We start from the raw sequence: 23,236 nt of genomic DNA, 5'->3' as shown, positions 1-23,236 counted from the left end.
CTGGGGATTTTGGTTTCTCATTTTCTGATGGAGATCTGGGGTGTCTAATGAATATGCAGTCGCCAAAGACTTATGGATAAGTTCGGTATCATCGGGGAAGAATCCAGTCTTTTTTTTAGCAATGCTTCGCTTGAGGATTTGAATGATGAGACAAACATGGTGTCGATCCCAAGTGAGCAACAATGACTACCCTCCTTCTCTAAAGAGTGATTATTCTTCTAATTCTTCTGGAGAGTTGAGTACTAGCAATGGAAACACCCTTCCCAATGGGAATAATGTTCCCTCTAGGAAAATCTTTTGTGGCCATGTAAGGGTTCCAAGCAGTGCAAAAGAGCTTCTAAAGGCATAACACGTAACAACATGCCATGTTCTGGGGTCAGGGAATGGTAAAAATGGGCATGGAATCATAATCAAGGGAAATGGGAAGTTTGAGGAGACTAAAAATATCCAAGATGTTGTTGAAAATATGATTTTGAAATGCTCTCTCTCAAGTGCAAATGTAAGGGATGTGAAGAATGCTAGAAATGAACAATAAAAGAAAGGGAACTTCGCTAAGGCACTCTTGTTGTATGATAGGGAGATTTCCTTGTCTCTTGGACATGCCTTGTATCACAACAATAAATGTACCACACTAACAAGACTTGGTCATTTATCTGAGGTAGTCCAGGAATGCCAGGAGGCAATTAGGCTTGATAATTCTTATATTTATGCACATCAAAGACTTGCATCTCTTTACCTTAGGTAAATGTATTTATCCATGAATCTCTATTATGTTAACAATCTTTTATTGATGTTTCCACATTAGATTCTAAATTCACTGGCCTTTTCCCTCTGGGACAGTCTATGTAGGCTAGGGGAGATAGAAAATTCTAGAACACATTTCAAACTTTATGGGCAACAGTGAGATTGGAGTGATGTAGAGAAAGCTCAAATAGTGGAAATGCATCTCCTAAGTGTGCAAAAGCTCAAAAGATTGGAAACTGGTAAACTGTATTGAAAGAAAGTAATGCAACTATTATGGCGGGGTTGATTTGGCATGACAAGTTTGTAAAACCTCTGGAATTCCTTTCCTCTTGAATTTCTATGAGCAATGCTCTAGCTCATTCTAGTTGTACTAAAATTTTATTCTTACATTCCTTATAAAGAATTTTTCTCATTAATTTGATTCTAATTTTATGCACCACTCATGGTTCTTTGCGTCCAAGGTAGATGCACTACTAAAACTCCAAAGATTAGATGAGGCAACTACAATTCTGATGATTGCACCCAAGACAAAAAATAATACGTCCACCATATATTCTTGGATTACGGGAAATGCACATTTGCTCCTTGTCCAAACACAGGTGGATATGGCATTAGGAAGGTAAATTATTGAAAAAAAGTTGTTGGATTGACCTTTTTCTGAGTGTAGTTTTGTTAGAGTGAATTTTCAGGAGAAAAATTTGTGATAAAGGTTTTGTGGGAAAATATTCTTCCACGTAACCTTTTTTGCAACAATTTGTAGATAAATAACTAAATTCCTCTGGGAAACATCATATAACTAAGATTGATTTTTCCCTTACACAATTGATCCTCAAACACAATGCAACATTTATTTCCAACATTTATTCATTGATTCTTCTCCTAAGGATTGATAATATCATACCAATAAGGAATTATTGTAGTGCACAAAATTGGATTTTAAAATATAACTAAGATCAAATTTGTGCTAGAGGAATGATCAAGGGGGAATGTGATTGCATGTTTGAGATTGTCGTTGCTAGTGTGGAAAAAGCATCTTGTATGGATCTATATAATCATGAGGTAAATACATTTCTTAGAAAGGCTCGTGCAATGGCTTATGCTCACTCAAGTGGAAATGATCTCTTTAAATCTGGAAAGTATTTTGAAGCATGCACAACATATGGGGAAGGAATTGAACATGATCCCATGAATGTAGTTTTAATATGAAATCGAGCAGCCTATAGATCCAAGCTCGGCCAATGGGAAAAGGAATTTGAGGATTGTAATGTTTCTCTAAGCATTCAAACCAGCTACATTAAAACCCTTCTCAAACGGGCAGACTCCAATGCTAAGGTATGCTAAATTCAGTCTCCTTGATTATGGTGATCCAAATTTGTTCTTTGATAGGATTGATCATTTTTACCTTTGGATTCATGCATCTACACTCTAGAGCCAAATATGTTTATTTTCATATTTTTTTTACACTAATGATCACAACTTTTTGAATACTAACAACTTGAACAATGGGAGGAAGCTTCAAATTATTATGAAGCATTACACTTGAGTACAAGATCCAATAAGAGATGCAAGAAGATATCTCCATTTGTTGATAAAATTTGCAAAATACATCCATATATAAATTTTCTTAAGGTATCATAGCTCAATATCCCTATTAAAGATATGAAATTTTGTTGAACTTATCTTGTTTCTACCTTGTTGATGACTTAATTTGGCTTTGTACATTTGATGTGTTTTATGAATGTGAAGGTGGATGTCAAAGAGAATCTATTTTTGGAAAAATCAGAGAGTGTGAGTATTGAGGCCACATTCAAAATTTACAACAATGCTCTCAAGGTCAAAGAAATTGTTGGGCCGCTCCAACAAGTGTTGGAGCACTCAATGAAAAATTATAGCCTTTAGGCAGTTATCTATAGATTCATGCATTTAGTTGAACATATTTTCATAAAGAAATAAAGTGGATCACCTCCATAGCTTTTTCACATTCTTTAGGCATGTGCTTCTCTCTGAGATAGGCTCTGGTATTCCATTGTATTTCATCTCTGCCCCTGTAACAAGTCTATTTTTCACTCTTTCCATTTTTATTTTTTGGTTCCTAGGGTAATTAGAACACAAAGCATCACAAAATTGTATCAGACAACAACAAAATGCAATGCAAAACCATATTCCATGGGATTGTTGGTATTTAGCAAGTCATGGCAGAAATGAACTTTGTGGAGAGTCAGAAGACTTGTATTTCACTTGTAAAGTTGGTGCAGTTGAATTGGGCACTAGGACATAATGTTTTGTATAACGATGAATTTTGCAGCTCAAAATGATTGGATTTGCACCTACATCTACCTGAGATGGTGGTGGCCTAGTTTATATACTTATTAAAGCATTCATTGGTTTGTGTATATATTAAGGATGGAATATATTATAGGATATTCATATGTCTAACTTAGGTCCAGGATTCCAGTCATACTATATGATTAGTGATACAAAAATGAAAAACATTGTTACTTGAATTATTTTTCCCTACTGGAATGCTTGTTTCTTCAAATTCCATTATAATTTTAGTTTCAAATTCAATTCTTCAGAAAGTATAGATTTTTTTTTTTCAAATTCAATTTTTTTTGTGAAAGCTTTGAAGTATTAAACAAATTGTGTCTTGAATTTAAACGTTTTGTTTGGTAAAGTCGGTGAATATTTTACAGAAATTATTAAAATTGAACCGTTTTGGAAAGTTTTTAATTCTAGAGGGTTAATGGAAATTTGTTTGAGGAAAAGGTGCAATTTTGATTAAAAATTTTGTAGTTTTGGACACTAGAAATGGATGGGATTTTCAGTTCTCATAATTTGGAGTTCACTTCAAAGATTTGTATGCCACTTTCTAATGCTTCTAAGTGGCTTTAGATATTTGTCATCTATATATTCTTATTGAGAGGCAATTTTGCTCCACTCATAGAAACGATTAATGGTGCTTGCATTAGAGTGAGTGGTGAGATGATCTTCCCAACTCTTATATTCCTTCGATGTACCTTTTCACCCCTAGGGGCAATTTCTAGTTATATAATTAGTGATAAAAGTTAATAAAAATCATCAATTAGTAGTTAAAATTAATACACATAGTAAATCAGTTATATAACTAGTAAAGTTAACATCAATCAATAATTAGAATCAATACACACCATTAATATGTTTGATTTACTATATTTCACTAATCGTCTAAATCTATTGATAACAAGAAATAATCTCGGCCTGAATTGTATAAGGCTTCTTATTTCCACTTAAGGTGGATGAGGATCTGTTGAATTTTTTATTTTATTTTTTTAATTGAGGGCCTAGATTGATTCTCAAGGAAATATGCTCAACATATGCTTAGTCGTAATGCTTATCAACGGTTGTAGTGTATTAAAGAATTTGTTAGGTTGCATTGAATTTTAATAAATTTAAAAATTTAGATTCATGCCACGTGGCTCATGCCCACCAATTTCCTAGGGATTTGAGATTATTCCAATTCTAATAAGTCCTTCCATGATAAGTTCCTCATTATTATTTATAACATTCATTTATATATAAGAAAATTTTATTTAGAAAAATGGTCCATTACTTTTAATAAATTTAAAAAATTAGATTTGTGCCATGTGGCTCCCCACCCACCAATTTCCTAGGGATTTGAGATTATTCCAATTCTAATAAGTTCCTCCATGATAAGTTCCTACTTATAACATTCATTTATAATTCTTTTTTTCTTAAGTTAAAGTTGACCCATAATCTTTTTATACATGGTTAATCAGGTAAATGTGTACATTAGTAAGGCATTCTTCGTGTTGCAATAATTTTTTTGGTTATATTTATGAAACCTTGGCTATATCAACTACATTAATATTTTTTTATGTAATTGTATTAATCTTCTTTATACAATTTAATTATCAATCCACAATACTAAATAATCTTAGCGTGAAATGTATAACTTTATTCCTACGACATAATTAAGATATTGAATGTTACACAAAGTGATGGCCCTCAGTATTGCAACAAGAATACTGCAACTCCCAAGGGCCTCAACTTTAATTGTCAACCCGAGGTTTGTACAAATTTAAGAGGGGAAACATTTACTTATATTTTTTATTTTCCCACTTCTATCAAAACAGTTAGATAAGATCTAGTTACTGTGAGACTGTACTAACTGTTTCCGTATTGCAGGAAATGAAAGGAAATACGAAAATCTATGTTATCTGCATGAAAAAAAAGAACCAAACCATCTTATATATGAGGAAATAATATATTATTTTATACGGAGAAAGCAAACTCACAACTGAAATAAAGCATGTAAACAATAAACCTTAATTTTGCAGGAAGAAAAATTCTACAACAAATTAGGTCAAAGAATCTTCTTAGTTTGTTGGCTTTTAAATTTCATCTCCAGGGGTCTAGGGATGTTATAACACATCAAAGAATATTAACCATGAGTTGGATGAAATTTTAGATGAGTTTCGGCTACAAAATCATAAACTACTACAGGAGTCCCTATTTTGCTACAGGAGATAGTCCAGTAAGCATGAAAATGCGCTAAGGATGCAGTTTGAAGGGAAAATGAACTAAGGGGAGGCTAAGCAATGATCAAGCATGCATGTCCATGTCCTCATTTCAATGATAGAAGGATTTATTCAAAGAATATGTGATTTTATACCCTTGTGATATGTGCCAAATCTTCTCAACATCTTGCATCATAAGCATGGTAGGCACATAAAGCACGATAAATATTTCTAACCTTCCTAAGAACTCATTTAAGCTAAGAAAACATTATCAAGTGCAAAATAAAAGGTCTAATACATCCTTTATGTTCCCAGGAAAGGTTAGATGGGCCTTCTGTTTTACCTAATTGGGAGGCACATCACAAAAAAAATAAAATTAATAAAGATATTAAATATTTTTTTCCACAAGAAAAAGAATGGTAATTTCTATTAATTAAAATAAAAATTACATTTTGTAGATACACTTAGTGTGTATGCATATATTGATTAGGCTAGTACATGTCGAGAAACAAAGAGGGAGATGAAAAGAGGCAATAAGGGTCATACATATACAAGGAACCTCAGAAAATAAATTGGGAATAACAAAAAAATTAAGAATAGAATTAAGGCTGACTGGTGCATATCTTTTCTCTTTTTCCTTCCCACCTATGCATTGTTTGCCAACCTTCAAGATTTGGAACAACTAGGACCAAGGCTAATTATTCTCCCACATGTGGGACGTCTTTTTCTGAGTTAAAAATATCTGAAACATGAGATGTTTTGGAGCCCCCATATCCATCCATTGTCAATGAGTCAACAAGTTCCTTTTCATCTTGTTGTATATTGCCAGAGGTCGACAGTGCCGTAGTGTCCCCATCTTGGTCAACTCCCTGCAAGTTATATCATTGGTTTCTTCTTGTTCTTGTTGACATTCTTTTTTATCATATTATTTTCCCTCATAAGGATGATGCTTTGTAAACTACCAACCTTTTGATTTGTTTGTTTTCCTCTTCTTCTTTCTAGGATTCTTCCTTTCCTGTGGGAAAGCCTGCTATAAATGGCATGTCTGAAAATGCACACGACATCTAAATGCCATATTTTCATAGTCTATGACTTGTGACCAAAATAAGTTTTTGTGTTTCAGATTTATATGATCTGGAAGACCTTTGCTGAGGTCAATCTCCACACATATTCTAGCATAGGTGAAAACACCATTTTTTGTTCTCTCCATATCCAAATTTTTAAATTTGCCTAGTGTGTTTCCTATGTCTTCTAAAACTTTATGGTGCCAGAATGTGAGTGGGAGATTTGGGATCCTAACACAAACTAGCATAATAGAGACCAACATAGAGTTTGCATCAAACTCGGGAAACCACGATATAAGGAATAAACTGGATTTACCCCAAAACTAGCGTCCTGCATTTAATGCATAAGTCCAAATCATTCTATGTTTCAAACTGTATTATGAAAAAATATTTTGAACATAAAAGAAATTCTAATTATGAAGTCCAAGTGGAGACAATACATTGTATGAGAGCTTCAGGTTTGGGCTAGTGACCATTGAACCTGCATATGATTGCTTTGGACTGTAAAACAAAGAACAAAGAATTTACCTTTGGAAGGTTTACTTCCATGGAAGGAGCTTTTTCTATTTGTTCAACAATATATGCATCTGGAATACTTTGAATCTATTTTGTTGAGGTCAAAACCTTCCTTTTGGTGGCATCTTTATATGATAAAGGGATCCCAATAGAAAATTTAGCACCAGGTGCATCTCAACGAAGTCTTATATTCAGAATGATGGTTGGGTTTTTATAGATGTTATAGTCTTGAAGCGGGGATGTGTCAGCTAAGACCTTCCCTTCTATGGTAGAAAATATGTTAACCCATAATAGTTTTGTTTCCCCACAAAAATCTCTTAATCACAGTTTGGAAAGCAGGACTCTCTTTGTCCCCTATCAGAGGAGAAAAATTCTTAGATCTAGCTAGTTTTTTAGGTTTTGTTTGGAAAGAGAGGGTTTCAGAAAACATGGGTAGAGCACAGGGGATCCCCTATTCTAGTACTAGCATAAATTGTTTGGCCTCACGTGTATACATATCACAGAGAACCTGTTAATATGTACTACTAAGAAAAACTAGACCATAAGAAAAGGGGTTTTTCACCGTGGTACCTATTATTCTCTTTACCCTCATCCATAACAACACAGATTAACCTTTGTTGAAGCATTCAATGATATATCTAGAGGCATAGTTGAGGCATTGAACTAGCCACAATATGACCACAAAGCAAGGGAAATTCCTTATTTTGGCTCTACATGTTCCGTTTCCCACAAACTCCACACAAATATGTTGCAGATAAAACTCCCCCTAGACAAAACCGGCCATACTCCTCGTAATGTACACGATAATACACATTGAAACTAGGAACAAAGATGGAGCCAACGATCAGGGAAGCCACATACATGGAAAAAACTTCAGTGTAACGCCTCCTCCCACACGTACCTACTTTTACAAGCTCTCCAGGGTAAACATGACTTGAGTGTTACTATGATATGACACAAACTCCAAGTTCTAGTTATGGAAGTGGGGCCTACTAACCGAAAACATACTGCCATTCCTTAGGGACCATAAATCACCCAAGTATCTGACAACCACCCCTGGTGATCAATACTTGATCTGAAACTTCTTTTTCTCAGGCTTGACACTCCAACCACACCCATGACACATTGTGCATGTGATTATGAGGCTCCAATTGCAGCCATAAGCCCTCTTGCATGTGGTTATGACCGAAATATTCCACTTTTAAGAATGTGGTTATGAGATCAATGCCAATTTTTCAGGGTTGGCCTACAAGCCACTGCCCAGAACCACCCATAACTTTCAAGAATTAGGTTTAAGATGATGAGAAGTCTAAACAATTGATACTAGGACTAGCTCTTGCCCAAAACATGCCTAATACATGATTGTTGGCATTATGATTCAGGTGTTGTACTTGATGGCAAACGCCTTCAGGTGGTAAATCAAGAAGGACGCAGGAAATTTTGTTTAGCAAGCGCGTCCCCGCAGGTATTGCATTCAGAACCCGCGTCTAGGGACGCCGGCCAGCCGTTCAGAAGGTGCGTCCGCCCAGTGCACACATTTCAAGGTAGAGAAAAACTCGTGGGGGCTTCTTGTGTGGTATCTAGCCGACGGTTGTGTGTTTCTCTGGTGTCGGCTCGTGGTATTGTTCCACGCTTTGGGGAGAAGCTTGCCTATATAAAGCAAAGGAGTTCATTTGGATTAGGTATCATCTTGGTTGATCATCTCTTGGTGTGATCTAGTCCATATCTTTAAGGGTAAATCTTCTAATGGACTACGATCTATATGGCGCATGATCAGATCTGTGGATCTGAGTGTTTGGGTTGGTTCTGAAGTCCTCTTATCTTCTATATCTAAAGGGACGCAGATTCAGTGAAGGGAAAGTGCGCCGGGACGCAGTACAGTAAAGGATCAGGTGCGTCTCTGAAGCGAAGGACGCGGCGCGACTGTGGTATTGGGTGCGTCTCTGAAGCAAAAGACGCGGCGCGATAGTGTTGATGTGTGCGTCGGTCGCAGACAAGCAAAAGAAACAGTGCGTCTGCACGCAGAACAGCATAAGGTATACTGCGTCCAGTCGCAGGCCACAGAAAGAAAATATGCGTCCCTGTCTCAAGATGATCTGTTAACTGTATATTTCTGTTCATAAGGTGTTCTGGGTTGTTTCTGTAATTACTGATCTGATATCTGTAGTAGACTGTATCTGTTGTATACTTGTTGATCATTTTGAAAAGAAGTAGGGGGTTGTAGCTCCCTTCCAGGAGAAGTCTGGAAAACAAGAAGGAGTTGTAGCTCTTTGCAGGTTGCAGCCTGCGTGCTGGTAAAGGACTGCACCAGTACAAAATCATTGTAAAAAGAATTTCTTGAAAGAAGATAGAGACATTATTGCAGCAGGTGGTTTTTCTCCCGCATTGGGTTTCCACCTTACATCTTGTGTTCTTTGGTGTGACTGTCTATTTTCTTTATTCATGCTCATTGTTTTATGATACTGATATGCAAGAATATTTCAAAAGATCAAATAAGGAAGATTTGGTAAATTGCTAGATAATACTGATTCCCCCCCCCTCAGTATTATTTCCAACAATTGGTATCAGAGCAGGTCCTTCAGAACAGCTTGATCGCTTGAAGGTAGATCGTTCATCATGAGCAACTACGAGAGAGAAGCATCAATCAGGCCACCCGTCTTCGATGGAACAAACTTCAATTATTGGAAGGTAAGAGTTACTGCATATCTTCAATCTCTTGGTACAGAAGTTTGGAACATTGTAGAATCAGGCTATGCCTTTCCTTCAGTTACTCCTACAGATCCAGCTGAGAAAAAGCAGTATGAAACAAATGCAAAAGCAGTCAGCACTCTATTAGGAAGTATATCTCAAACAGAGTTCATGAAGGTCATGCACTTCAAATCAGCAAAAGAGATATGGGACAAAATGATCACTAGCTATGAAGGAGATGAACAGGTAAAAGAAGCTAAACTTCAAACTCTCAGGATTCAATATGAGACTCTCAAGATGTATAATGATGAAAGTGTGGCTAATTATTTTCTTCGAGTAGATGAGATTGTTAATTGTATGAAAAATTTGGGTGAAGAGATAAAAGAGACTATAGTAGTTCAAAAGATTCTAAGATCTTTATCTCCCAAGTTTGAATCTAAAGTATCTGCAGTAGAAGAAAAGGAAAACCTCCGTGTTCTCACTATGTCTCAGCTGCATGGAATTCTAACTGCTTATGAAATGAGAAAGGGAGGTCCATCAGATAGAAGGGAAGCTGCTTTTAAAGCATCAGGCAAAGAAGATCACTATGAAGCATGTCATGTTCCAGAAGAAGAGGAAGAAGAATCAAACTTTGTCAGAAATCTTCAAAGGGGTTCCGGAAGGTTCAGAGGTAAGCTACCTTTCAAATGTTTTGCTTGTGGAAGAGTAGGTCATTATGCTGCAAAATGCTCTTATAAGGATAAAGGAAAGGAACCAGTTAGATGGAACAAGAAACAGGGTACAAATAAGAAAAGCTACTACACCCATGAAGATAGCGATGGCTTATCAAACAGTGATGAAGATGAACAAGGTAACAAATATAGATTGTTAATGGCATTTGAAGATGACAATTATGAGGATGCTATAGATGTGGATAACCTTTATGATGAAATTACTAGACTCAAGAGATGTATAGAAGAAAAGAACATGATTATTGATACTCTACAATTTCAGATTGATGAAAAGGAAAAACATCTTGAAAAATTAGAAGGTGAAATTGTTGGTCTTAGAAAAGAAATTGAGAAAACAAAAACTATTAATCTCAAGTTTGTCAAAGGATCTGAAACGTTGAATGAGATTATCAGTGTGCAGCGATCTCCTCTAAATAAGACAGGTCTGGGCTACAATGGAGAAACTTCTCAAGCTTCCACTTCAAAAAGTTATCTTGATGCCGCAAGAAGAAATGAGCAAGAACACAAGGAAGATCATCAGGTAAAGCAGGGACAAACTTCAAACTATCAGGGGCAATCCAGCTTAAGGGTGAACAAAAGCCACAACCAGCCACAGGTAAAACCTTCTCAATTTGGTTCAAGAATAGATGAAAATAGAAATTACAATCAGTCAGCTGGTAGATTCAATAATCGCAGAAACTTCTTCAATGGACAATGCTTTTCTTGCCATAACTTTGGTCACAAAGCAGCCCAATGTGTTGCGTATAAAACAATCATGACTAGGGAAGCTCAAAAACAAAGAAGCATGACAGGGAATACAAAAAGGACCTATAACAATTTTTCAGCTCTTGAAAATGAAGTTGAATGCTCTATTTGCAATAATTTTGGACATGAAGATGTTGAATGCAGAAGCAGGTTTCCGGAAAGAAAGGTACAAGAACAAAAAAGGGAACAAACCTCAGGCACCAAAACATGGAAAATAAAGGAACCTCAAACAGAAATATGTGGGATAGCATTCTATGCAGAAGGACAAGAAAATCTATGGTACATTGACAGTGGATGTTCAAAGCACATGACAGGTGATAAAGAAAAACTTGAATCTTATTCTAATTTAGAAAAGGGAAAGAAAGTCTCTTTTGGAAATGATACTCCTGCAACTATAAAAGGAAAAGGTATTGCTCCTTTAAAAGAAGATGTTAAGGCTGGAAATGTTTTGTTTGTTGATGGACTAAAGCATAATCTTCTAAGTGTAAGCCAGATGTGTGATCAAAGAACCGAGGTTATATTCAGATCAAATGGATGTCTTGTTCGTGATCTTGATACAGGTAAAACAGTTCTCAAAGGAAAAAGAACTTCAAATAATCTATACATTTTTGATGAAGAACAACAACAATGCTATTTAAGCAAGGATGAAGAGCACTGGTTATGGCATCGAAGATTGGGACATCTAAGTTTCTCACAAATAAGGAAAGCTTGCAAATATCAGGCAGTTCGCGATCTTCCAGATATCAAAATTCCTGACAACACCATGTGCAGATCATGTCAGTTTGGAAAACAGACTAGAACTAACTTTCCAGAGAAAGAAGGATCAGCCAGTATGCCTCTGGAGCTAGTACATACAGATGTATGTGGACCATTCAGAAAAAGAACACCTAGAGGAGAGGAATACTTGATATTATTTATTGACGATTTCTCCAGGTTTGTTTGGTTGGGACTTATGAAGCACAAAGATGAAGCTTTCGAAAAATTCAAATCCTTCAAAGCCTTGGCTGAAAATGAATCAGGTCACAAGATTAAGTGCCTCAGATCCGACAGAGGTGGAGAATTTACTTCAAATGAATTTTTCGATTTCTGTGATGAACATGGAATAAGGAGAGAATTTTCTACAGCTAGAACTCCTCAGCAAAATGGAGTAGTGGAAAGAATGAACAGAACAGTCCAGCAAATGGCTCGTGCTATGCTTGATGAATCAGGAACTCCTGCAACCTTCTGGGGTGAAGCTGCACATGCGGCAGTTATTATTCTCAACAAGACAAATGTTCGAGTGAACAGCACTCAAACTCCTCATGAGCTCTGGAGTGGTAAAACTCCTTCAGTAAAGCACTTCAAAATCTTTGGGAGCAAATGCTATATCAAAAATACTGAGGAGCAGCTTGGCAAACTTGATCCTAGAGCAGATGAAGGAATTCTTCTTGGCTACTCTCCACATAGCAAAGCATACAAATGCTACAATAAAAGACTTGGCAGAATTGTTGAAAGCATTGATGTAGTGGTTGATGAGAAAGGATACATTCCTAGGCAAATACATCGTGAAGACATTGAAGAAGATGAAAGCTACCCTCAAAGACAGAATGATGAAGAAGAAGAACCGCAAGAACAATTTCAAGACGGACCTCACGAAGAAGCAGAAGAAAGAACAAGAATAGAAGAAAAGACTCCATCCAGATATGTTCAAAAGAACCATCCAGAATCTCAGATCATGGGACAAAAGGAAGCAGGTATACAAACTAGAAGAACAGTTGCAGAAGCTTCAAGTTATTTGGCATTACTCTCCTCTACTGAACCACAAAATGTGAAAGAAGCATGCAAAGATGAATGTTGGGTGAAAGCAATGGATGAAGAACTTGAGCAAATCGAAAAGAACAATACTTGGGAGCTGGTTCCTAGACCAAAGGATAAGAATGTTATCGGAACAAAATGGGTGTTCAAAAATAAATTGAATGAAAATGGAGAAGTAATTAGAAACAAAGCCAGACTTGTTTGTAAAGGGTATGCACAGCAAGAAGGAATAGACTTTGAAGAAACTTTTGCTCCTGTTGCAAGACTTGAGGCCATCCGAATGTTTCTTGCTCTCTCAAGTTGTCAGAACTTCAAAGTATTTCAAATGGATGTGAAATCAGCTTTTCTGAATGGAGACTTGGATGAAGAAGTGTACATTGAACAGCCAGATGGTTTCATTCTTGGAAACGATCCAAATCTTGTATGCCGATTAAAAAAGGCTCTCTATGGTCTCAAACAAGCTCCAAGGGCTTGGTACTACCGGTTGGACAAATATCTTCATCAACAAGGTTTCTCAAAAGGTTCAGCAGATAGCAATCTTTATATAAAAGTTGAAAATGACAAATTACTAATACTTGTTGTGTATGTAGATGACATTATTTTTGGCAGTAATGAAGAAGCTATGAGTCAAAGCTTTGCCTCAGTCATGCAGAAAGAATTTGAGATGTCCTTGCTAGGAGAACTGACATACTTTCTTGGTTTGCAAATCCAACAAAAGAAAGGAGGAATCCTTTTATCTCAAACCAAGTATCTCAAGCAAATTTTGAAGAAATATGGCATGGAAGATGCAAAACCAGTATGTACACCCATGGTCACAGGATGTAGTCTCAGTGCAAATGACGAATCTGCAGCAGTTCATCAACCAACCTACAGATCTATGATTGGAAGTCTACTATATTTGACAGGTACCCGACCAGACATCATGCATGCAGTTGGAATAGTTGGAAGGTTTCAGGCAAATCCAAAGGAGACTCATCTTCAAGCAGTAAAGAGAATCTTCAAATATCTTCAAGGGACTCAAAATTATGGCCTATGGTATCCTAGAGATCCAGATCTCACTCTTCATGCTTATACAGATGCAGATTGGGCCGGAAGCGTGGATGACAGGAAAAGCACAAGTGGTGGTGCATTCTTTATGGGTTCTAGACTGGTATCTTGGTTCAGCAAGAAACAGAGTTCAATTGCCTTGTCTACAGCTGAAGCGGAATATGTTGCGGCTGCATCTTGTTGCACCCAACTTCTTTGGATGATGCAGACTTTGCAGGATTATCAAATCACTTGTACACCTCCTATTCCTATCTTATGTGACAACACAAGTGCAATCAGCATCTCAAAGAATCCGGTTATGCATTCAAAAACCAAGCACATACCAATCAAGTACCATTTTCTCCGGGAACAAGTACTTGAACAGAAGGTCAAGTTGGAGTATGTTCCTTCTAAGGAACAAGTTGCTGATATTTTCACCAAACCGTTGCCCAGGGACACTTTTGAATACCTCAGGCAAAAGCTGGGGGTTGTTGATGCATCATCTCACTGTTGACCATCTTCCTATTGATGGTATAGGCTCAGGGGGAGCACATAATGCATTGTTGGCATTATGGAGAAGGAGATCTTGGAAATAGCTGCAATATGTCTCTGTCTTCTTCATGATGGATTTCTGGTTACAATTTTGGAGAAGCATGAGCATAGGGGGAGCATACCCTTTGCTCTTGATGTCAAAGGGGGAGAATGATGAAGCTGAAAGTTTATGTGGTTGCCATCAAGTCCAAAGGGGGAGTTTGTTGGCATTATGATTCAGGTGTTGTACTTGATGGCAAACGCCTTCAGGTGGTAAATCAAGAAGGACGCAGGAAATTTTGTTTAGCAAGCGCGTCCCCGCAGGTATTGCATTCAGAACCCGCGTCTAGGGACGCCGGCCAGCCGTTCAGAAGGTGCGTCCGCCCAGTGCACACATTTCAAGGTAGAGAAAAACTCGTGGGGGCTTCTTGTGTGGTATCTAGCCGACGGTTGCGTGTTTCTCTGGTGTCGGCTCGTGGTATTGTTCCACGCTTTGGGGAGAAGCTTGCCTATATAAAGCAAAGGAGTTCATTTGGATTAGGTATCATCTTGGTTGATCATCTCTTGGTGTGATCTAGTCCATATCTTTAAGGGTAAATCTTCTAATGGACTACGATCTATATGGCGCATGATCAGATCTGTGGATCTGAGTGTTTGGGTTGGTTCTGAAGTCCTCTTATCTTCTATATCTAAAGGGACGCAGATTCAGTGAAGGGAAAGTGCGCCGGGACGCAGTACAGTAAAGGATCAGGTGCGTCTCTGAAGCGAAGGATGCGGCGCGACTGTGGTATTGGGTGCGTCTCTGAAGCAAAAGACGCGGCGCGATAGTGTTGATGTGTGCGTCGGTCGCAGACAAGCAAAAGAAACAGTGCGTCTGCACGCAGAACAGCATAAGGTATACTGCGTCCAGTCGCAGGCCACAGAAAGAAAATATGCGTCCCTGTCTCAAGATGATCTGTTAACTGTATATTTCTGTTCATAAGGTGTTCTGGGTTGTTTCTGTAATTACTGATCTGATATCTGTAGTAGACTGTATCTGTTGTATACTTGTTGATCATTTTGAAAAGAAGTAGGGGGTTGTAGCTCCCTTCCAGGAGAAGTCTGGAAAACAAGAAGGAGTTGTAGCTCTTTGCAGGTTGCAGCCTGCGTGCTGGTAAAGGACTGCACCAGTACAAAATCATTGTAAAAAGAATTTCTTGAAAGAAGATAGAGACATTATTGCAGCAGGTGGTTTTTCTCCCGCATTGGGTTTCCACCTTACATCTTGTGTTCTTTGGTGTGACTGTCTATTTTCTTTATTCATGCTCATTGTTTTATGATACTGATATGCAAGAATATTTCAAAAGATCAAATAAGGAAGATTTGGTAAATTGCTAGATAATACTGATTCCCCCCCCCTCAGTATTATTTCCAACAATGATATACATTTCATCTAACATATGATAAAGGTAGAAGCTATAGTCATGAATGCATATTTGATCATAAACTTTTAAACTTCATTAGAAAATCATCAAGAAAGTTCAATTCCCTCTCAAGTAGCCGTAACAACACTTGTTAGGCCATGCATTCATCAACCATTCAATAACTTATGGAATCATGAACAAGATCCATATTAATAGCACATCATATAATCATACATATAGCCATCATATAACCATAATGGAAGCCATGACAAATCAACCATAAGATCAACATAATAAATAGTAGATATGCTCATTGATCACAATAGGAAAATAACTCATATTAACATAGGCAAAAGCCAACCAAGTAAGGGACTTCCACGTGCCACTCAACCATAGATTAGGTTGAACCAAATCTCTCTTTAAGCCAATCACCCCCATGCCATATTCCAAAATGAAATGTGGGATCTCATGTGATAAACCAAGACATAACCAAATAGGGTAGCCAAAGGTTAAACCACCTCCACCCTCAAGCTATCGTGATCTCATCTAAACCGGTCTCGAAATCACAAAACCAAAACAAGCTTGGATGCCTCAGAATTCCTTCACCATACCAAGAGGAACTTTTTATCTTCACTCACATGTTGAGGGCTTCTCAAAGAAAACCATCTCCACCCCCAACCCTTGGGATTTTCCTAAGACCACCTCCACTGGATCCAAAATATTTTGGAAATCCAAATCTTAACCAAGAATGGATCCCATCACACCATGGCTATCTAGGAAATGGAAAGGCAAGGATGAAGCTACTCTCAATCTAGGAAAAACCCATGCCAATGATAACAAATGAACCAAACAATCAAATGCATGTACCATGCATTCACATCCCAACAACGAAATTACACATGCAACATATTACTTGCAAAATATTCTTGTTTCAGTTGTTGATGCATATTTCTCCTTGCTCTCCCTTGCTTTCCTTTTCTTTCCATTTGCTTTATTTTTCTTGTCCTTTTCTTTCCTCTTAGATCTCTCTATCTCTTTCTGAAATTGGTCCGAAGCTAAAACTGACAAAAAATTGTGAATTGTTACTCTGATGCCTTTATCATTGATGTCTCATTTTTCTTTCATGACATACATCCTCAACATATTCTCCAGAATCCTATTAACCCTCTATATATTTCCATCTTTCTATGGATGATAAGCTCTACTAAAAGCTAACTTTTTCCCCGAGCCTACAAACAACTCCTTCCAAAAGTTGGAAGTGAACTTGAAATCTCTATATGATATGATCTTCTTTGGAACACCATGAAATCTCACTATCTTTTTGATGAAGATCTGGGCTACCTCACTAGTTGAATTAGTAGACTTTACTGCAATGAAGTGAGTTACCTTGCTCAACCTGTCAACCACAGCCATGATGGAATTATGCAACTTCGTTATCCTCGGAAAATGTATAATGAAGTCCATGGAAATGACCTCACATTTCCATTATGGAATCATAATAGGTTGCAATAAACGAGATGTGTGCTTACACTCATCTTCCACCTGTTGATATTTTGAACACTTTGCAACAAACTTGACCACCTGTTTCTTCAAATTCAGCCAATGATAGAACTTCTTAACACGTGTCAAATTCTTTTTGTATCACGGATGGCCTGAATATGGCTTGCCATGAAACTCCCTCACGATGAGCTTCTTCAACTCACTGCTATCTGGCACATAAATCATGTTCCTGAATCTGACCAAGCCATCTGTCCTGAAGTGATACTCCTCATCTCTACAACCCTCACCTTGTTGTTGTAACCTCTTCTTTAGTTGTTGGTACTTCTCATCATGCTTCCTGACATGTAAGATCTACTCATGTAAATTTGTCCCATAAGAGCTCACAATTGAAATATGATTCACCTACAATCTCCTACTGAGAGCATATGCAACTCTTTTCTCCTTACCCTTGATGTACATGATCTCAAAATCAATCTCACTAAGAGTAGCCAACCATATTTCTTGCCTTACATTCAGATTGGGTTGGTTAAACAAGTACCTCAGTCCACTATGATCACTCATCAAGATGAACCTCTTGCCAAGGGGATAATGCCTCCACATATTCAATGCATGAATGATCGATGCCAACTCAAGATCATGAGTCACATAGTTATGCTTGTGCTCATTCAACTTCCTTGACTCATATCATACTTCTTTCCCTTCCTGCATCAAGACTCCACCAAGTCCTTTCTTGCAAGAATTTGTACATTCTACAAATTTCTTATCGGGATCTGCGATCCTAAAGGTTGGAGAATTTGTAAGAAAATGCTTCAATTTCTCAAAACTAATTGCACACTCCTCTGCCCATTCAAACTTATTTCCTTTTATTTGTAAAGATGTAATAGGATAACCAATTCTTTAGAAGTTTCTGATGAACCACCTGTAATAAACTACTAGTACCATGAATGATTTGATCTCATCCACATTCCTAGGAGTTGGACACTCCATGATAGCTTTAATATTTTTCAAATCCACTGTTATCCCCTCCTTAGAAACAAGTCCCAAGTACCGAATCTAAGACTGAAAGAAACTGCACTTGTTGAGCTTGGCATACAACAGATGCTCTCTCAACAATCTCAACATTACTGCCAGGTGCTTTGAATGCTCGTCCTCATTATTGGAGTATATCAATATATCATCAATAAACACTATCACAAAATTATCCAGGTAAGGGAACAACACATTTTTCATCAAACACATGAAAGTAGCTAGAGCGTCGTGAGACCAAAAGGAACCACCACAGATTCATAGTGCCCATACCTTGTACAAAATGAAATCTTGTAGACGTCTTCTTCCTTGATGCGCACCTAATGATATCATGATCTCACATCAATCTTTGAAAACATTGTTTCTCCCTTCAGTTGATAAAAAAAATCATCAATCCGCAACAATGGATACATGTTCTTGATCGTCACCTTATTCAACTACCTGTAATCAATGCACAATCTGAGAGTACCATCTTTCTTCTTTACAAACAACACTAGTGCACCCTAAGGTGACACACTTGGCCTTATGTATCCCTTATTGAGCATTTCCTTAAGCTACAACTTTAATTCCACCAACTTTGGAGTACTCATCCAGTAAGGTGCCATAGATGTTGGTGTTGATCATGGTACTAGCTCAATAAATATATCCACTTCCCTATGAGGTGGTAACTCTGGAATATCTACAGGAAACACATCCTTGAACTACCACAAAAAAGGATACCGATTCAGGATTTCATCATCCTCATCCTCCTTCCTTTTGTCACTGGAAACATGAACTGCAAACAATACACACCTTTCCTGTACTTGTGTTTAACTTGCATAACTATAACCATTCTTACTAATGTAGTATTCTTCTTACCCTACAAGAATCTCTTTTCTCCATTATCATCCAGGTACTCAATAGCATTGTCATAGAAATCTACCTTGGTCCTATGAATGAACAACCAATCCATGCCCAAAATCATACTATACAAACCCAAAGGAAGCACATTTAGATGCATTGATGTAGGCATGTCATTAACCTCAAATGCACAAGACTTCACCTAATGATGAACTATTCTCTTGGCCCCTGTAGCCAACTGTACCAAGCAAGATCTACATGCATTTGTTTATTCAAACTACATTTATCCACCAACTCAGGACTAATATAGTTATAATTAGATCTGAGATCAATCAAAATGGAAAAAATTTGATCACAAATCTTACCTTCCATCTCAATAATGGATTCCCGATGATATTCCTACCTATTATCAAGTGCTGCATAAATCAAAGGAATGCTCTAACCAAAATCCCCAATTGTCTGCGCCTCTTTAGTGCCATAGATTTGAGGCTTGCCACCTAGGTATAATGGATAATCCTTCTTGCGATGGTCTTTACCACAAATCCAACACTGCAATGGTTCCCTATCGTTACCTTTATTCTGTTCCTCTTTACGATGAGACCCATGTCATTTCTCAGCTACATTAAACTTCTTATAAGGTTCCACATTTTCTTTCTCACCTGCATCTTGAGATATTCCTTACTTCTTAGGCCATTTTCCTTTAGTCTTCTCATTCCGTTTCCAGTCACGCTTGAACTCAGTCTTGCGCTTTGACTGTTGATAACAATGCTTCAGCTTCCTCTAATGATTGAGGCTCATCAAACTCAATATGGTCTTTGAATGTTATTAGAAACCCATTGATGAACCTTTGAATCTTCACTTTTTCATCCTTGAGATAAGGCACATACCTCAACAACTCCAAAAATTTGGTTGTATATTCTTCATCTATCATGGAACCCATCCTGAGCTCATAGAATTCCTTAGCATTTCCATCATAATACCTCTTAGATAGGTACTTTCTTCTTAAGAGTCTTTCAAACTCATCTCATCTCATCTTTTATTCTCTAATTCTTTTGACATTCTTAATATATTCCCACCATATATCTACTTTTCCTTTGAGGCTGGAGGTGGTTATCTTAGCTTTCATGTTCTCTAAGTAGTCATGCAATCTAAAGAACTTAATCATCCCAAGCAGTCAGGATTTTACATCTTCTGATTTCTTCACCTGTCCATCAAAAGTAGGAGGCTTGGCTTTCTTGAAATCTACTAACAAGTACTCACTCCTCCTTTGGTGTTGGTGGCAATGTCGATCATGTCTCCTAGAAGAAGAACTAGAATAAAACCCATACATACCAACCCTCTTGTCAAACGTATCCAAGAATTTTCCACTCTTCACTATATCCTCCCTGTCCAACCTGTATCTCGTCTGTGACCTGCTACCATATGCCCCATTAGTCTTCTCCTCTTGTTTATCTTTGTGGTTGATCCCCATTTGTCCCTGCTTCTGCAATTATAAAAGGCTTTGAAGAATCACTGCATTGACTTCGACTTGCTTTTCTTGATCCCTTGCAAGTCTTTCCTATGCCCCAATCAACCTGTTATTAGTTTCTTTACAACTTCTAATCTTTTCCCTCAAACTCCTTAATTTATCTACTATATCAAGACAATACTCTTCTCCTTTTTTCTCAACTAACTTTTCCCATTCCATGGAATTCACATAAGGCGAGTAAGGGGAATCATGTGAAGTGTAGTCCACCATTCTTCTCTTCATCTCTAATCTTCTATTTCCTACAAATATGCCATGTTAGATAAAAAATAGAAAACATAATCAAAATCATACCTCAATGTATCTCAGGGGAGGCTATCACATCTGCACAAGTCAATCTAGATTAGCATGATACAATATCACAAGTATACAGGCTCATACACGAATACCATATCCATAAACATAACAATGCATGCATAGTAAACACATAGATAACTGACATGCATGCATAACAATCACATGTACCCATGTGTCATATTCCAAGCATGAATGTGGGATCTCATAGGATAAACCAAGACATAACTAAACAGGGAATCCAAAGGTTAAACCAACTCCAGCCTCAAGTTATCGTGATCTCACCTAAACCAGTCTCGAGATCACAAAACTAAAACAAGCTTGGATGGCTCAGAATTCCTTCACCATACCTAGATGAATTTTCTTGTCTCCACCCAACTATTGAGGGCTTCCTGAGAAAACAATTTACAACCCCAACCATTGGGATTGTCCTGAGAACACCTCCACCGGATCCATAATATTCTAGCATTCCAAATCTCAACCAAGAATTAATCCCATCACACCATGGCTATTTAGGAAATGGAAAGACAAGGCTAAAAATTTTATCAATCCAGGAAGAACCGATGCCAATGACAACAAATGAACCAAATAATCAAATGCATGTACCATGCATTCACATCCCAGCAAGGAAATTAGAGATGCAACTTGTTACCTGTAAATTCTTCCTGTTGTAGCTATTGATCCAAATTTATCCTTTTCTTTCCTCTTGGAGCTCTCTCTCTCTTTCTAAAATTGATCCGAAGCCAAAACTGACAAAAAGTTGTGAATTGTTTCTCTGATGCCTTTTTATCATTGATGTCTCATTTATTTTTTCCTTCCTCCATTTTCTCTCTAATTTCTGTTGCATGCATGATCCAGATTTAAACAGGAACACAAAAAATTACAGAGATAACCATAAACACAGAGATGCAGTGGAAATAATACTTCATTTCATTAATGTAAAATACTGAAATATGCTTACAAACAGAAATGGAAATAAACTAGCTAGGGCGATGGTAGCTTGTCTCTTAGAAGAGATGTGGTGGCTACATGCCTCTGAACTGTGTTACAATGAGGCTCGAAGGCTTATTTATTGTTGAGAAACAATGGAAAACCCTAAACATCCAAAAACCTAACCCTAGAAGATGAAACGCCAAACTGTGGGCCCCGTTTGGGTAAATTGGTAGATCAAGTTCTTGGGGTCGTAACTTTGGCATACAATATCCATTTGACACGCACAATATCTCGTTAAAAAGATCTATCCGAGAACTACAACTTTGGGAAGAGCGAAATCGGTCCATGGACCCATTTTGCTCCCAATTTTCCCAAAAAACGTCGTTTAGGACCTCAAAACGGCACCAGAAGTTTAGGAGCCGAAAAACTGCTAAAAATAGTAAACTGCGCTACAATTAAGGAAACTGAAAAAGCTGAAAGAAACAATGGCGGGGGTCTAAGTGGACTTGGCAGGTGGCCACCAATATCCACCTGGATCATTCCTCCCCCCTTAGGAAGCAATGGTCCCCATTGCGTTGAGTTCCTCCATGAGATGAGGAAACTTCTGCTGAACTTGGTCCCTGGTGAGCCACTTGCCTTGGTGAAGGAGTTGGCCTGCTTTGACAACTCAATACATTTGGATATTATGCTGGCGAGTTTTCTTGATCTGTGTGTCCATGATCCTATCAGTTGTAGCTTGTTCCTTGCAATCTGGATTTAACTCTATGGGCGTGAGTTGTTCTGCAATGTTGGATGTGTCTAGTAATGGTGGAAAGTGTGGTTGAAGGTAGTCCACATTGAACACTGGGTGCATGCCAAGGAATGGGGGAATGTTGAGCTCAAATGAATTGTCTCCCACAACCTTGGCAATGGTGTAAAGACCATATCAGAGTGGTTTGAGTTTCCGATAGGTTCCAGTAAGGCGTTCCTTTTGCAAATGAAACCAGACTTTGTCGCCCACTTGAAACTTGTGTGGCACCCGATGTTGGTCATGTCGTTGCTTGTACTTGGCATTTGATTTCTCCAGAATGTCATGGACCTGCTGGCGAATATGTTGGATGTGCTCAATGAAACTCTTTTCCTTATCTGTTTCGGACTGGACATGAGCCGAATCTGCGTGAGTAGCTGCAAATGGAATGGCCACATCAATGGGACATAGTGGCTGGAATCCCAAGCCCACCTAAAAAGGGTTGTGGCCAGTCGAGCTATGGAGAGCCCGGTTGTAGCTATGTTGAACATAGGGGAGGCTCTTGTCCCATGTGCGTGGATGTTTTGAGTTGTACATGCGTAGAATGTGTACGATCATCTTGTTGACAACCTC

At 37.8% G+C, this 23,236-nt stretch overlaps 1 pseudogene; it reads left to right on the top strand.

The window, feature by feature from the left end:
• The first annotated feature begins 145 nt into the window (after nt 1-145).
• Nucleotides 146-2,643, top strand: LOC149259664 (TPR repeat-containing thioredoxin TTL1-like; annotated as a pseudogene).
• Nucleotides 2,644-23,236: the final 20,593 nt, after the last annotated feature.

The sequence above is a fragment of the Pinus tabuliformis genome, chromosome 6, assembly GCF_031772625.1.
Source record: "Pinus tabuliformis cultivar Carrire ecotype Pingquan chromosome 6, CPIR1, whole genome shotgun sequence".
NCBI lineage: Eukaryota > Viridiplantae > Streptophyta > Pinopsida > Pinales > Pinaceae > Pinus > Pinus tabuliformis.
This window is presented reverse-complemented; position numbering and strand designations above follow the sequence as displayed.